Source organism: Lathamus discolor, chromosome 7 (genome assembly GCF_037157495.1).
Source record: "Lathamus discolor isolate bLatDis1 chromosome 7, bLatDis1.hap1, whole genome shotgun sequence".
NCBI lineage: Eukaryota > Metazoa > Chordata > Aves > Psittaciformes > Psittacidae > Lathamus > Lathamus discolor.
The window spans coordinates 11,567,269-11,582,454 of NC_088890.1; the positions used below are offsets into that span (position 1 = coordinate 11,567,269).

The window sequence follows — 15,186 nt, forward strand, 5'->3', positions numbered from 1 at the left end:
ATAAAAGAGCTGTATCATTTTATCCTTTATTAGAACCTACTCAGGTTTGTACTTTATTTAGGAAACTTGGTAAATCTTTTTCTAAGTGACCACTAAATAAGTTCTGGACATCAAAGTTTGTTCTTTTAAAGAAATATTTCACAGATTACATTGAAACATGAGCAAGCAAACAAGATCGTATCAGCTTATTTTGCTGCAAGTTCCCACTGGCGAGGGCAGTACAATATTTGACCTCTGCTTTTTGTATTTATACCCCTGATTTGTATTTAGCATCATTGACTCTTCTGTTGTTAAGACCTCTACCCAAGCAGAGTGGTTATGGTGCATGTACACGAGGCCCCCTCGGTTCCCACTGTTGGCTGCAACATGGAAATAAATCAGCTGCTGGTTTCCACCGTGCCCTGGAAACCAGACCGAAACCACGAGGCTTCCCTCGGGACGCTGTATGTCTCAGGTCATCAGTGATTTGACAGAGAGATCCCTATTTTTAATGAAAGCTAAGCTCTGTTTTGCCTGCCTTTGTTTGCAGGAGGAGGGTTTCCATGGTTTGCCTTTATTTTTTTTAATGAGTGGCATATTTTTAGAAACCAAAATGCTTTCATAATTACGCTGGTTCTGAAATTAAGAGAGAACTCTCTATGCAAAAGGGCTATTTTAGAACTATTAAACAAAGCCAAAAATACTATAGAAAATTACATGAATAGTAAATGATTCAAACTGTTGGTGACAGGTGTCTGCATGTCTTTTGGAAAGCCTATTTATGTGACTATATCATGTAGAAGAAAGCACTGCTGTACGTTGCCTTGAATGGCACACTGTCAAAAACTCATACAGCATTAGTGAACCCTTTGTCATTACATTTAAGGTTTTTTTTTTTCCTAACAATTAGAAAAACAGTGTCACTGCTGTTTTTACATATTAATCTTGTTTAACTGATATGAAACTATTTCTCCTTCTACTATATTCTATAAAAAAACATACATACATCAATCACTTCTTTATGCATCACTGAATTTTCATTTCCAAAAGAAAACAGGACTAATATTCAGGCTTAGAGGGGAAAAAAAAGTTAGTGGCTTTTATGCTGCTATATTTTTCTTAAAGTCTACCTCTAGAGACTTTTGTAACGCAAATCTGATAACACATCAGTGATACTGCTCTACTGAGTTGATAGCAAGTAGCTACCAAAGCATAATACCTGTATATTTATATGTCTATCTGTATCTCCAAATGGATCATTATTCCTACAGAGTGACAGAGGATGTATATGCTTGAAGGAAAACCAAGCGATTGTAACATGGGACCCCAAGAACACAACCACAAGGTAACTGCAGAGGTCTTGCTGGTTCAGCCACAGGATGGAAATAGATGGCTAAAGGTAGAAATCTGCAGGTCCTACTCACAAAACACAAACCAGGACTGAGCAAAAGTTGGTTTGGCTGGAACAGAGAGAACCATGAGCAAGAACACTACATATACAAAACACATATGGTAAATCTCAGATGTAACAGAGATAGAAATCAATGAAGAAAAAGCAGGCAGTACAGCAGTAGTAGCAAACACATAAAAATATCAGGTCAGTCCCAGTCAGGAGGAAGACACCCCGGGCTCCCCCCTGCCTCATCATGATCTCCTAACAAAGCATCTCTGAGGCAGTAAGGGGTTGTAACTGCCTCCTCCTGGGAAGGGTGACACGACCCAGCTTACATCCAGGAGGAGCACAGGAAAAGAAAAGGGTGGATGACACCCACCCGTTCTAGCCTGTGTGCATCATTGCAAGTGTAAAGTTACTACGCACTTTAGCCTTGGTATCATTGTAACTGTACAAACCCCAAGTCTTTGATTAGGTTACTAATCCTTCAGCTAGATTATCAACAAATCCTTGGATCAGCATACAAGGAGTTCTTTTAGCCTGGGTGTTTGGCATGGTATTTCACCCTTGAGACTTGGTTGTACTTTGGATAAAAAAACCTTGAATGATTACAAATTAATCTGATAAGTTAACTGGTCACAAACGAACCCCATAATTTAAGAACTGTCAAATTAGAAAACTAGAAATGTTCGCTGGCAATTCTGTATATTCTGTAGTGGACAAAACACCACCTTTACTAGATACATTACATGAACTTCAGAGCACCCATACAATAGAAAGTGAAGTAATGATTTATGTAAAGGGGTAAATACCTTTTCATATATGTGAAATGCACAATCCACTTAGGTACACAGATACAGCCAAGGAACCTAAAGTCAATTTTCAGGCATGACTTAAAGAGATTTACGGAGCATAATGGGGTTTCCCTTCTAATACCCCTTCTATAATTTTAAGATGATCTCAGCAATCTAAAATTTAGAGTCATGTTTAAGGTCACATTCAGTCCTTGAACTAAAGCCAATGGGATTTTTTAATTTATTTTTTATTATTAAAGACCACATGACCTCACTTCAAGGGGAATCTGAACAGGTTGGCAATGACATCTTGTTCAACAAAAAAACCTCACCAGGATTGTCTAAATATTCCTTGTTCAGACTGAATAAAGAACCTTTTACCAAGAGATAGCTTGTTTGCCATCATCCAAATTGTTTTCATCACATTTCCATAACTTTCCACATACAACAGAGCATTCTTTCCTATCCTGGACAAAACACACAACCAGATGGAGACAGAAGTCATTTGCATCATTGCTCATGGAATAATATGATCTGACTGTATACTATAAACTATGCTAATTTGGCCCATAAAACAGTCTTGAAGATGGGATTGCAGTGCATCTCAATCAATCTCAGATTTTAGAGGACACTGGTTTGAAGAAATCATAGACCGCCTATATGAAAGCAGGCTGAAAGCACTTTAACTGATGACTAGCACCCACAAAAGCATTAAAGCTTTTTGCTTCAAAAGACTTGACAAGATTTGCCTCCTAATATTTATGGCTCTAACATCTCTAAACACTGTCTCTATAAAACCTATGCCTGACTTTTTAAAAGCAGGGTTTTATGTCATCCCTTTCACAAATACATGAAGACTAAGTTCTTTTGCCCATGTCCTTGCTGTTGTGTCAAGACTAAACAGTGGCCAGTGCAGTTTGGAATAAAACCACCTTTGATAAAGAGCTTAATAGAATTCTAGTTTAAGAGCTGGTGTTCTAATGAATAATTTTTAAGAGTCACTGATTTGAGAAATAGTTTACAAGTCTGGAGATGAAAGCTTTCTCATTTGACCTTTAGAACAGAAATTTCACTGGGATTTCTACTTCACCGAAAAACATGTTTTAGAGGTAAACATCTTGCCATTCCCCTCCCCCCTCCTCGCTCTCGGAAAATATTTTTTCTTGGACTTGAAACAAGGTACTGCCTGTGCAGCTTTACCAAGTGGCTAAGTCCGGTTTGGATTCCTAGATCTTTCCCCTTTCCCTGATCTTTCCTGCACAGAAATTGCTATCCTGCTTCAAGACAAAAATTCTCAGACGAGCCTTTGCTGTGGGGATTTTCACAGTGGGGTTTGCTCTGAAGGCTCAACTTAACTATGCAATGAGAAGAGAGTCAAAGGTTTGAAGGCAAACCAGGCATTCTCAGGGGAGGCAAACTGCCTCCCATCCAGGGACAAGGGCTTGCAGCAACTCCCACGTGAGCCAGCAGTGAGCTGCAAATGGACATGCGTGGATTAGGAAAGGGGAAAGTTGGTGTGCTGGAACATGAGCCAAGATATTGTTCTCCTTGCAAGCTCTCCCCCTCACTGTCATCTCTGATCTATGTGTCATCTTGGATTTTGACGTCTCTACCTGGGTTCTGAAACTGAGACTGTTTAAATCTTACCAAGTGTTTCTGACCACCATCAACCAAAGACAGGCTGATTTGCCTACCCACGTAGCTAAAATTCCTCCTTAGGCTTTTGCCTTGTCTTCTGGACTTCAACTGCATTTCCTCGAGTGTTACCAATCCCACTGGCCAACACACAGCTAACAGGAGCCACAGATCCTCACACTGTGCTTGGACTGCTTTCCCCTTCCTCCCTCACACCAAGCATGAGCTGCTTGTCCTCACGAGGATGGCTCTGCCTGCCACACTATGTCCTCAGCACCTCACTGGGATTTGAACCTTGCTTCCAAATAGGCAATAAGCAGCCCCAAGTGCTTTTCTGCCTTCCTTCATGGCACTCATCTGATGGGAGAACAGAGGCTCTTAGCAGTGTCTTCAAGGCACCCACTGATCTCCTCCAAAGCCAAATCACTCTTTTGTATGATGTTACCAAAAAAAGAGATTTGATGATGATCTTTTTTTATGTTCCACTTCATAAAAGCTGCCCGCTTACCTTCCTTCTATAGGAAATATTTCAAACGTTTATTTTGAAGCAAGTCTTCTGTGCCAGTCGAAATGCTGAGGACTCAGAAAATTTTATTTTATTACTTTAATTTGGAAGAGCTGGGCAGACATTTCCCCTTGGGTTGACTTTGGACAGAGTTATTTCATTCTCAGAAGTTTTTATATTTTCCTAGCAAAACAGTGAGTTATTCTTACGCTTTCTCCCAGCACAGATGATTTTGCAATAGCGAGGAAGCAGTACTTCTGTTGGGGGAAGGAAATACTGCACAGCCCCCTTTCACTTCATAGCTGAGCATTAACATCACAGGCACCCCTTGTGTGCCCCACTGGAGCATGCTCTGCTGCACCTTCTTACTTTGTGCAGATAAATGAATGCAAATTCAGGCCCCAGATAATGTAAAATAATGTGACACAAGATCACTCAGCTACAAATTTCAAAGAAAAATTTCCCTTTACTTGATAGAAACACAAACGAAAGAGACCCTACAGAGATCCTGATGCTCAGAGAGTATCCAGTAGTTCAGCTTGCCTGTGGAAATGCACATTATGATGCTAGGCAGTGTCTCCTAGAGAGGAGATATTTCTTCATTCTGTTCATCTCTCATGTCTAATGAATTATGAAATGGCAGTCACGTTTGTTGCAGACAGGAAAAATAACATGGGACAACTTTTGACAAACATATTTAAAGCTCTGCTGTCTTTGCATGCCAATACTGACTCCCTGGTTCTGCTTTCAAGAAGGAAAACAGGAACGAAAAAATAAAACAATGAAGCAGCAGCCACTAAGATAAAATTGTTCTGCACTGGCCTTGCATCCCATCAATAGGAAAAGACCTTTTCTTACAAAGACAGAGCCCACCTCTGGCCTTTGGGTATAGTCTGCACTTGACCAGGGGGGCATGTAACTGCTATTTTCCACACATTTTAAGACAATAGTGATTTGCACTGATACAGAATCAGTAAAGATCAACCTAAGGATAATAATTATTTCTTCAAACTAGGTAAATAGCATTATTTTATTTGACAGACCAGGGGATTTAAAGCAAAAAGGGGAGGCATTAAAAGAAACATCCTACTGAGATTCCTTGTCCTATTCTCTATCCGCCAGGAAAAGTGATTATAACATACCACAAAAACATAATTTTACAGCTCTTCAGATGTTTGTGCCACTCCAGGGTCAGTTTTTGGAAGATGTCTGGAGAGTTCTGTAATGGGAAAGAACCCAGACCAAAGGAAGCCTTAGTTGTGCCCACAGATGTTTATGTGGTTTGAGTGCATCATGGACTGCCTGGACAGCAGAAAGCAATGGTTCACAGCCCTGACCTACCCCTAACGCCTGTAATGGAGAGAGTGAGCAGGTGAGACTACTAGCTGTGGAAAATTAACTCCTACATGATAAAAGAGTGGTGACAATGGACGTGTATGTCAAATCATGGGTGGGGATATAGCATACTGCAACCCTGCCTGCTGCTGACTATACCGCAGAGAAGAGTATCTACAGGATTGCTAATAAAAATGTCCAATATATCAACATTTGAAGGAAAGACCCTTATGAATGCTAATAATTATCCATAAGTCGAAGGAAAGATTTCTTTTAAATTTACACGTTTGCTGTCCACAATATCCCATTTTGTCTTTTCAAGAAAGCAGGGTTTAAATTCGCTGAATAACCAAGCTCCCCGAAGGGTCACTGCACTCTTGTGTATACTGCTTTATATTGGCATCTACTTTTTCAGGCTATTTAATTTATTGTCAAAATAGTAATTTAAATTTGCAGTTAATTTTCCTCTCTTGTTTATGTGCCATTCTAGTTTTCATCAGAGTAAGCCAGCTGGACATCAGTGATTTACAGAGGTAAGACTGTACTCAATGAAGGTAGCTGGGCTACATTCTGAAGTTGTGCCAACCTGAAATTCCAATATCATCTATACAGCTATTCAACTGTTCCTATCCTCAGGTTTAAGAAAATATGCTCAGAAAAATATTCAGTAAGTTTAGGTAAATTCAGAGGATTAATACCATTACTAAGGGCACATTAATATTCATAGTACACTACTATATTAATTCTCACGTTTAGCCTTCCAATAGTGGAAGAGATGTCAAATGATGTGCATTGATTCTCTAATAACCTAGGGGTAAGCAGCCAAACAGGCCACCAGTGGGAACTACCTTGCTGGTAACACAGGCAAGTTGTAAACGCTTCAGGAATAAGAACAGGAAACTTTTGCTGCTAAGTAGCACAGTAGCAGATCCTGCACAAAGCCACGGGAAAGTAGGGAAAAAAAGACAAAGTCTTGCTCTCTCCTTAGCTTACTCTGGGAGTTTTACACCGTTTTCTTTATGAACTATACACTGAGCATACAAAAAGAAGGGTGGTATTAAGTTAGCAGGTGAGATGTCAAAGTGACTGATTAAGCCTAAGGTCAGAAGATCTTAAATGCAGAGAGATCTACTCCACTTCAAAGTGAAACTGTCCCAAATACTTGGGCTCAGAACCTGAATACGTACTGCTTCATTCAGAACACATCAGAGAAAACAAGAAATCTCTCATTTCCTTCGAGGTGGAGTCAGAGTTTTCCACAGCACCATGACATGATTTAGCACAAAGATAGCTATCTCAAGACTAGAAAGAATTTTACACAACAGCAGAACTTTTTGCAAGGAAAGCTTACATCAGTGGACCTTGGCACACTGGGCTTAAATGGGTCAATTTAAGCATTCATTTTAAACAAATACCTACATCTACATTTAGTTCTTAAAATATAGCCCCTAAGTATAAATATATATAATTTGAATAGATGTTATTTTACATAGTAAATGCACAATGAATAAATATGGGGAGAGACAGGAAGAACTGTCAAGCCAGTGCCTTGCTGTGCCCTAAATTTCTACAACACAAGGGAAATCATGGCACTGCAACAGACCTGTGATCTCAAGCTCATTGTGGAGTGATGCCCAGAGGCACTGGCAGCAGCTCTCACAGCTCCTGGCCACAGCCCTCTGACACCTCCCTGTGCAATGCTCCCCACTCTCAGCAGCACTATTTCTGCGTGATATAAACTGAAATACACTTCCCTAAATAACACTTGCAGGCTTAAAGATAACTAGCTTTGAGAGAAGGTGCACTGATTATTTACAAATGCCTTGCTACTGCTTTAAGTAATAATATATTCATCTTATTTATAACCCTTGGGTGGAAACAAAGCAGGTATAAATACTGTGTTTCTGTTGTAAGTTAAGGGCCCTTCTATCACTGATGGAAGTAAAGTAGGTTATATATCTGTACTCTGCTATATGTTCCCTGTTGGTCCTATTCATCAAAAAAAAAAAAAAAAAAGGAGAAAAAAGAGCTTATGTGAGGCTTAGCCTAGTTTTCCACCCATTGGAGACTGTGCAGCAAAGGTGCGGAGGTTGGGAGCTGATTCTCTAATGTCACCGTCTGCACTTTACACAGCTGGGTTAAGAGTTCAGCAAAGGAGAGAAACATTGGGAAATACATGCACAAAGAAAGACTCAAGTAAATTTGCTTGCTCCTCTGTTAAGAACACCCTCTGTATGTCATCAACCCAGTCCTGGGGCTCAAGTGGCAAATGTATCTGGTTTTGGATAAGATCAGCAGGCCTTTTATTTATATAAATGATATTTTTCCTTTAAAGGGCACTGGAGGAGGAAGCAGGGACTCTACATGCATACAGGAAACAACACTCTTGAGCCCAATTTGTCGTAATTAGCCCCAAATCTTATCAGATGGCCCAGAAAAACTTAACATTGTAACTACGCAGAAACAGGGACACCACAAGCAGTTTATGCCCTGCTCTCATGAGCTGTGACTTCACAGCTTCATGAGTAGTATAGTGCATGGAGAAAAACAGGGATTGCTATCATGTCCCAGTCATTCTGGTGGGAGAAGGGAAGCCTGGGAAGATGGGCCTCTGGCAGTGGGCAGAAGTGAACATGCAAGCTCTAAAATAATGCGTTCTTTGCAGAGTTTCAGGAGCTACAAAACAACTGTTCTTTTAGGAAGAGTGAAAAGTTTAGGAAAACCCTCTTACCAGAGAATCTGTACCAAACCAGATTTATTTACTGGACCCAGGATTTAAGACGTGTCCTGTTTATTTGGGAAATGCTATAATGAGCTTTGTTAGTGTCTCTGGAAACTGAAATAGGAAGGTCAGCCAAAGGAAGCAATGGCAGACCCTCTGCAGCATGGTGTCACTTGCTGATGCCACAGAACCGCTCCTTTGCACCACAATGAAGCCCCCTGTCTGGCCTGGCTGTGCAGAGGCTTTGAAAGGCTTCAAAGGTGAAAAAAGGAGACAGCAAAAGAGGTGCTGAGGTACGTGAGGGAAACCAGGCCATGGTAAGAAAACCAATTCCTGAAGATGCAAGAAAAAGTAAGAAAACTAGATTATTTAAGGAAGATTTACAGTCCTGGATAAAAGCAGACTCCAGTTCTTGTCTGGAAGTGAATTGTCACCAAACACTGGGGAGGAAGCACACTAACAAAAATGCCAGGAAAAAGTGAATTAACCTGTGGGAAGAGCTGAAGATTTGAAGTTAAGGCTCTGAAAAAGTAGAAAGAAATCCCGAGCAAGAAATAGCTGAGCACAGTATTTCAATATTGGGGTGCAAACCAGCCTTGGAGCACAGGCATGCACATCCTGAGGTGGTGGGTGCAGGCAGGCAGGGGTGCTCCCCCCATCTTACTGGATGCTGAAAACTCACAGCCCCACGTATCTACCCCATAGGGTCTTTTGGCAAGTGCTCTCACAGAAATCCGTAACAGGGAGCCAGAAAAACATGCCGAACTGGGCTTCTGCCCTTCACAAGCTAAAAGACCTTGAATAAAGAAACTTCCTGAAGAGAATGCACACAGGCAACCAGTGCTGAACACACGCACCATCCCAGCTGCAGCCCAGCTCCTGAAAAAGCCAACCCAAACCCTCTGTCTCCTTAACTGCCAGGAGGTTTAAAACACATCATCTTTTCTCAACACTGAGACATTAGTAATCACTGCGGAAGTGATTCAGTTCGCGTGCCGAATGCCTCATTCAGCCGAGCGGCAGTGCACCGCTTCACTGATCAATCAATGCGACTGTTGTTGTGCTTGTTTGTTTAGGCCAGGCGAGGCAGATACTCTGGTGGTTCTCTGAAAATGTTTTCATTATTAATTGTTCTTGAAAGAATTACTCCATTGATCATTTAATCTCCAAAAAGAAAATGAATGCACATCAGGGCAATAAGAGGGTAAAACAGTAAAGAATGTGAGCAGCAATTATAATTTGTTTCTTAGCAACTAATAGCAAAAATTACAGGATTTGCTTGGGTGCAAGATATAACAAGAATCATTCCAGCAATGGGAATATTGAAGAAAATCCTTTTTAGTATTATGTTGGGAGTAATTTTCTTTTTCTACCATCACAGTGAAATTATTTTGGGATGGTAGGTCAAAGCCCCAAAGTATTCTCATTGCAACCACATTATTACTATATTTTCTGCTACCATTTGCACTGCACAGTGCTAAGTCCTAGCTGCTAATTCATGTGTAACAATTATTTTTGCAGAAATACTTCCGTAAAACAACTTCCTTTATTACAGTGTGGGGGAAACAGTCTTCAGAAACAATAGTGTGATTCCCTGAAGTTCGGAGTATGCTCACGGTATCAAAGAAGAAAGTTAAGAGTTTCTATAAATGAATAAGACAATGAAATATATACAAAAGGTAAGTCTGAGGCTGCTGTTCTGGTTAGCAGTGGAAAGAATCCCACCTCCAAACCCTGACCTCCAGGCGTGTTTTAAACTTCAGAGTGAAACAGTTCAGGATAAATTCCATACATAAAACCAGCTATTTCACTTGACCGGGGCTGTCTGGAGGAGGAGGAGACCTTTCCCCCTTTCATTTAATCCCACTTGCCTGCAGGCCCCGGCCTGGGGCAGCACAACAATGCTTTGCTGCTGCTCCAGCATCCCCTGAGATCGCCTCCCTTCACCCCCATCATCCCCTCTCCTGAAGCCTCATTTCTGTTCTAAAAACTGGTACCTCAGCCCCCTGAACATCTCAATATTGTTTTTGCCAACTGCAGAAAATACCCATAGCATTAGAATGGACCTGATTCAAAGGAAACTCCTTCACAGAAAATTGCTACTGGTTGGAAAGAGATGGATTTCAGAGAAGTGTCTCTGTGTGTACCAGGAGGAAGGACACCAACCATCCTCCCCATGCAGGGGTGTGACAATGTGGAAAATGCTAAAATCCCCTGGAAAGTAGACCCAATTTCTCTAACAGCTCATCTTTCACAGGAATCACTTTTAGGCATTTTTTATAACAACAGGGGGCAAAACAATGATATGACTGAAAATCTGCACCAATTTGAACTTGATTTTCCTCTTTAGATACTCATTTCACAATCAGCAGTGTGTGACAAACAACAGTACTGATGAGAAAGGCAACAGCTACTGCATGGCTACTTGCTCGCTCTGCAGAGGGTTCACTTTTAAGCCAGTATTACTGCAGGTAGCACCGTCTTTGTGTATTTTCAGGTCAAACTGTAAATCTTGTTGAGGAATTTAGGTTCAAATTGAGTCATAGTCAAAATGAGTCAAATAGTTATCACAGCAGGGAAAGGATATTTCATCTACCAGTATCGGGGATGGCTCCACAGGAGAAGACAAAGGTCATATGCCAGGAAAGCAGAGTGGAGCCTTGGCCCTGTCCTGGGGATGCATTAGCTGCCGCAGGCAGAGGCAACAATTGAGCAGACACAGTCTGCGGACACCTGGGGTGGGGGTGAGGGCACAGGGGTGGACAGGGTTACCCAGTGCACTGCTCCTGGAGCCATGCAGGATGTCTGTTTTCAAAGCTTTGATGGTAGAAAACAAACTGTGGCGTCAGCAAGGTAGAACAAATATCAAAGTTAGTCTCTTCAAAGTTATATATATCCAGTTAATCTTTCATTCAAGTCACTGGATGGGGCTTTGGCCAAGCTGGTTTAGTAAGTGCCCCCTCCGCTCCTGTGGAAGGGCTTGGAACTGGATGGTCTTTAAGGTCCCTTCCAACTCAAAACATTCTGTGATTCTGTGATTAGAGATGCTATTCTACAGGTGCTCATAAATCAACTGAAAGGTAAGACAGCAATTGCTATTCTCTTTGCTGGGGTAAGTCATGTTTCACTTATTCCATCACATCAACGTGATCATAAAAGTAAAGTTCTGGACATCACTTAGCAAAGAATTACAAACAGAAGGGAAAACCTTATTTAGCCCTATTTCCACCAAACCCACTTCCAGAAGTGTTGCTCATTTTGACCAGTTTTGACTATCTGGCCCCTTGCTGTTTGACAAACCTTTGGTTAAACCAGAGCAAATCCAAAGACAACAGTCACAAATCATGTGGAAGCTGGCACTCTCCACATGCACCCTCACATGGCAATAGCTTGGAGGCTTCTGCAAAGACATTTCTGGTGAAAAGATGCCTGGCTCACCTTCTCAAACCAGGACCCTTTGGACTCGTAGCACACTCAACATAGCAGTGGAAGGGGGAGAAACAGGTCTGAAAGCCCTTGGGTCATTACCTGCACAGGGCATGGAGTGCAAGCATACTCCAGATGATCAGCAGTAGGTGCTAGCAAGTAAGATCAGGACTAGCAAAGGCCACCAAAATAGCTGAAACTAAATCTTAATGCATAGTTCTCCAAATATATACTCCCAAGAAGGGTCTGCAAATGTTTTGCAGAAGAGGCTAGTGAGCTTCTTTAGGGAAGGGCATCGATGCCGCCTTGCTGTGAGGACAGACGAACTCTGTCAGCCTTTCCCAGGACTTCATGTGGTTTTATGTCTGTGGAGGTGTTCAGTATAAATGCAACTTCCAGCACCTGTGTGCATTAATGTTCCATTCTGTAAATTATCTCATAGTCAGTAGAAATAATTTGGCAAGGACACTCATTAAAAGTGCATCCTGCTCACAGCATACCTCTACACAAGGAGCTGTACCGCTCTCCTACCCATGGCCAACAGCTGCTCAGCACCTCCCAGTCATGCCAAAAAGAGAACAGGGGCTGAGCAGGCGGAACAGCTTGCAAGTTCATCGTTTTCTGAGGGGTATGGTCCAACTCTGGTGCCACTAAAAATCAATACACATTTTATCTTCGACTTAAATTGAAGCAGGATCCTGGCCATAGTAAACAGCTTTAATGATGTCTGAATGGGTGGGTACATCTCTAAACTGCCTCATCAGAGCTGCACTCCTTTCCAGGCATAACTTCTTATTGATTTCAGTGTTATTTCCGAACCGAAACTACAGTACAGTGAATAAAATTGTCAAGCTAAGCCCCATCCCCTAAAATAAAAAGCACATAATTTAATCCAGTTCAGCTGTGTTTTCGTATATCATTTTGGAAAAGCCATTATTAGAATCCATACTCAGGAGTTTAAAGCTTTTTTTTTTTTTTTTTTTTATTTTCTGAAAGCCTGTACTGCTTTAAGCGCAGGGTTTAGTGTATCATTAATCCATATTCTGTTACTGTGGCACAGCAGATTCCCCACTTTATGAAAATATGTTCAATTTCAGACACAGCTACTATTGGGAAAAAAAAAATAAAGAAGAAACAAAAGAGGAAAGTAAAAAAAAGAACAAATTTGAAATGTGACATATCACAAAGCAAGTATTGGGGGAAAATACTAGCACTTTTATCATAATGAGTTTGTAACCTAAATACATATTTAAAGGATTAAATTGCTGACCTTTTCTGACCTCCACAGAAGGTTGAATAGCTAGATCACAGTTTAATCTTCAGTGAAAACGCTAGAGAAGCATAATACTGCCCTTGAAGAACGAACGACCATATTTTACTGATACCCCAAGATTCAGAATTTAACTCTTCAGAGGAGAGAAAGAAAGCTCCAAACCCCAGACATTAGTCTCAAAAGACCCAGCATAATTTTCCCCAGAAATAAGTATTCCAGAACACAAAAATCACACAACACACAACCAGAATGGAAAATATGAGATTGCTTGGATGAAGGGGGAAGCTACGAACAGTTAAGTGGTACCATCCTGAGTCTCTAATCATACGGCTTTCCACAGTTAAATCATAATATGTGACACAGTGGAGCATAAGAGAGCAAGCTGAAGCACTAAACCCGGGTCAGAAACTTCATGGTCAACCTAGGTGCTGGACAAGGCTGTAAACTAAAGGAAAATAACTCGATAAAAGGGAAGAATCTGAGAGCAAAAAGGTTTAAGAGAGAGCTCCAGTAGCTACAATGAGTCTGCACCAAACAGAGTTTTAGATAATTCCATGCAGAACCTACAGAAGGCCATGCAAAAAATGATCACGTTTGGAATGAAACCACATAAAGGCACGTAGTTATATTAAGCCGTGCTACTGCATCCACACGTCTCAGATGTCAAGGCTGAAAACCACATGTTACTAATACAGATGCCCATTTTTATTAGTTCTTAAGAGGCAGAGCTTTTGTAATAAACTTAAACTACTCTGTGTATTTCATAAGTCAGCTAATTCTGGTTGCAATCCCTTTCATTATACAAGTCAAAATGACTTATTGCTTTGTGAAAGCACAGAGCCTACCTTCACAAGTGTTATTTCTTTTTATTTAATCTAAATGTTTCTAGTCCCATTATGCTGTTTTATCAATCTAAAATAAATTTTAGGAATTAAAAATAATGAATTTATTCAAGTTTCCCATAATTACTTTAACTGGAAAGGAACGAGCTTTGGTTTTGAATTCAACCTTCTTAACTATGAAACAGTCAAATCAAATTTGTATTTGGTCAGCTACAAAACTTGAAAGGTTTTGGCCACATTATATCATTGATCAAGATAGATAAATTGATCAGAATTTAATAAACACTCTGTATCTGAAGCAAAGACAAAATGTGAAAAGTTTCTTACTTTCTGCAGAATTCTCTGTGTTTGCAAGCTCTTGATTAATAAGCACCTAAGACTTTAGACAAGCAAGGACATTGATGTATTTCACTACTCAAGTACGCTGTGGCTACCGCACTTTCCAGTATCAGGATCTTCCTTCCTAGTCCCACATCCTGAACTTTGAGGCTTGGGACCAGAGTCTGAAAAGCTGCTACCTGGGTACCCCGCTTGTTTTTAACTTATTTATTTCAGCAAACAGCACAGCTACAGCCAATGGGGTGTTGAAGTGCTCTGCTCTGAGTAACAACGCTTCCCAGGCTCACCCTGTTAGCTAGCAGAAGGCCACAGTCTGTAAGACAGAGCCTGCTGTGAGACACATGGTATCCAGAGAAGCAGACCAGCGCAGTATTTATGAAGCAATCACCTTGACATACTGAAACCTGAAGTGATGAGACTGGTCTGTAGGAAGCAGTTCATTACCCATCCAGAGCAAAAACACACCTTTAGTCATGGAAAACCACAAGCAGGTCATAAGCAAATGGATAATATATTGTGAACTACACAGGGAGACAGAGAACTTGACTTTACTCACAGTAATATTTCCCATTACTCATCTCTCTATATTGTATGAACCTGTTTATTGGCATTTTTACCTTTTCATTTTTGTAGCTGGAGCACATCAGCTTCTCTCACCAGTCAGTAAAAAGCATCTTTCATTAAGCTCTACTGAAAGCCCAGCTCACCATTACTGATAGCTTCACATCTGGGAATAGACTGCCTTGAACTCCTGCACGTATATGTAAGGACGTTTCATAGCAGGTCCTGATGTAATTACTAAGCTGCTATGTACAGCCCTCCCAGGGCAACGGCACAGAGAAATCACACAGATGATGGATGAATAAACCCATGTATCTATTCTCTGCCTTCACCTTCACAACTACATGAGAAAAAAGAGGACTCGTGGTCCTGCGCTACCATC

At 40.9% G+C, this 15,186-nt stretch overlaps 1 protein-coding gene across 4 annotated transcripts in view; it reads right to left on the bottom strand.

Annotated features, from left to right (window-relative positions):
• LOC136018300 (contactin-4) overlaps nucleotides 1-15,186 on the bottom strand; it is a 336,419-nt gene that overhangs the window by 109,719 nt on the left and 211,514 nt on the right. The window lies entirely within an intron of this gene.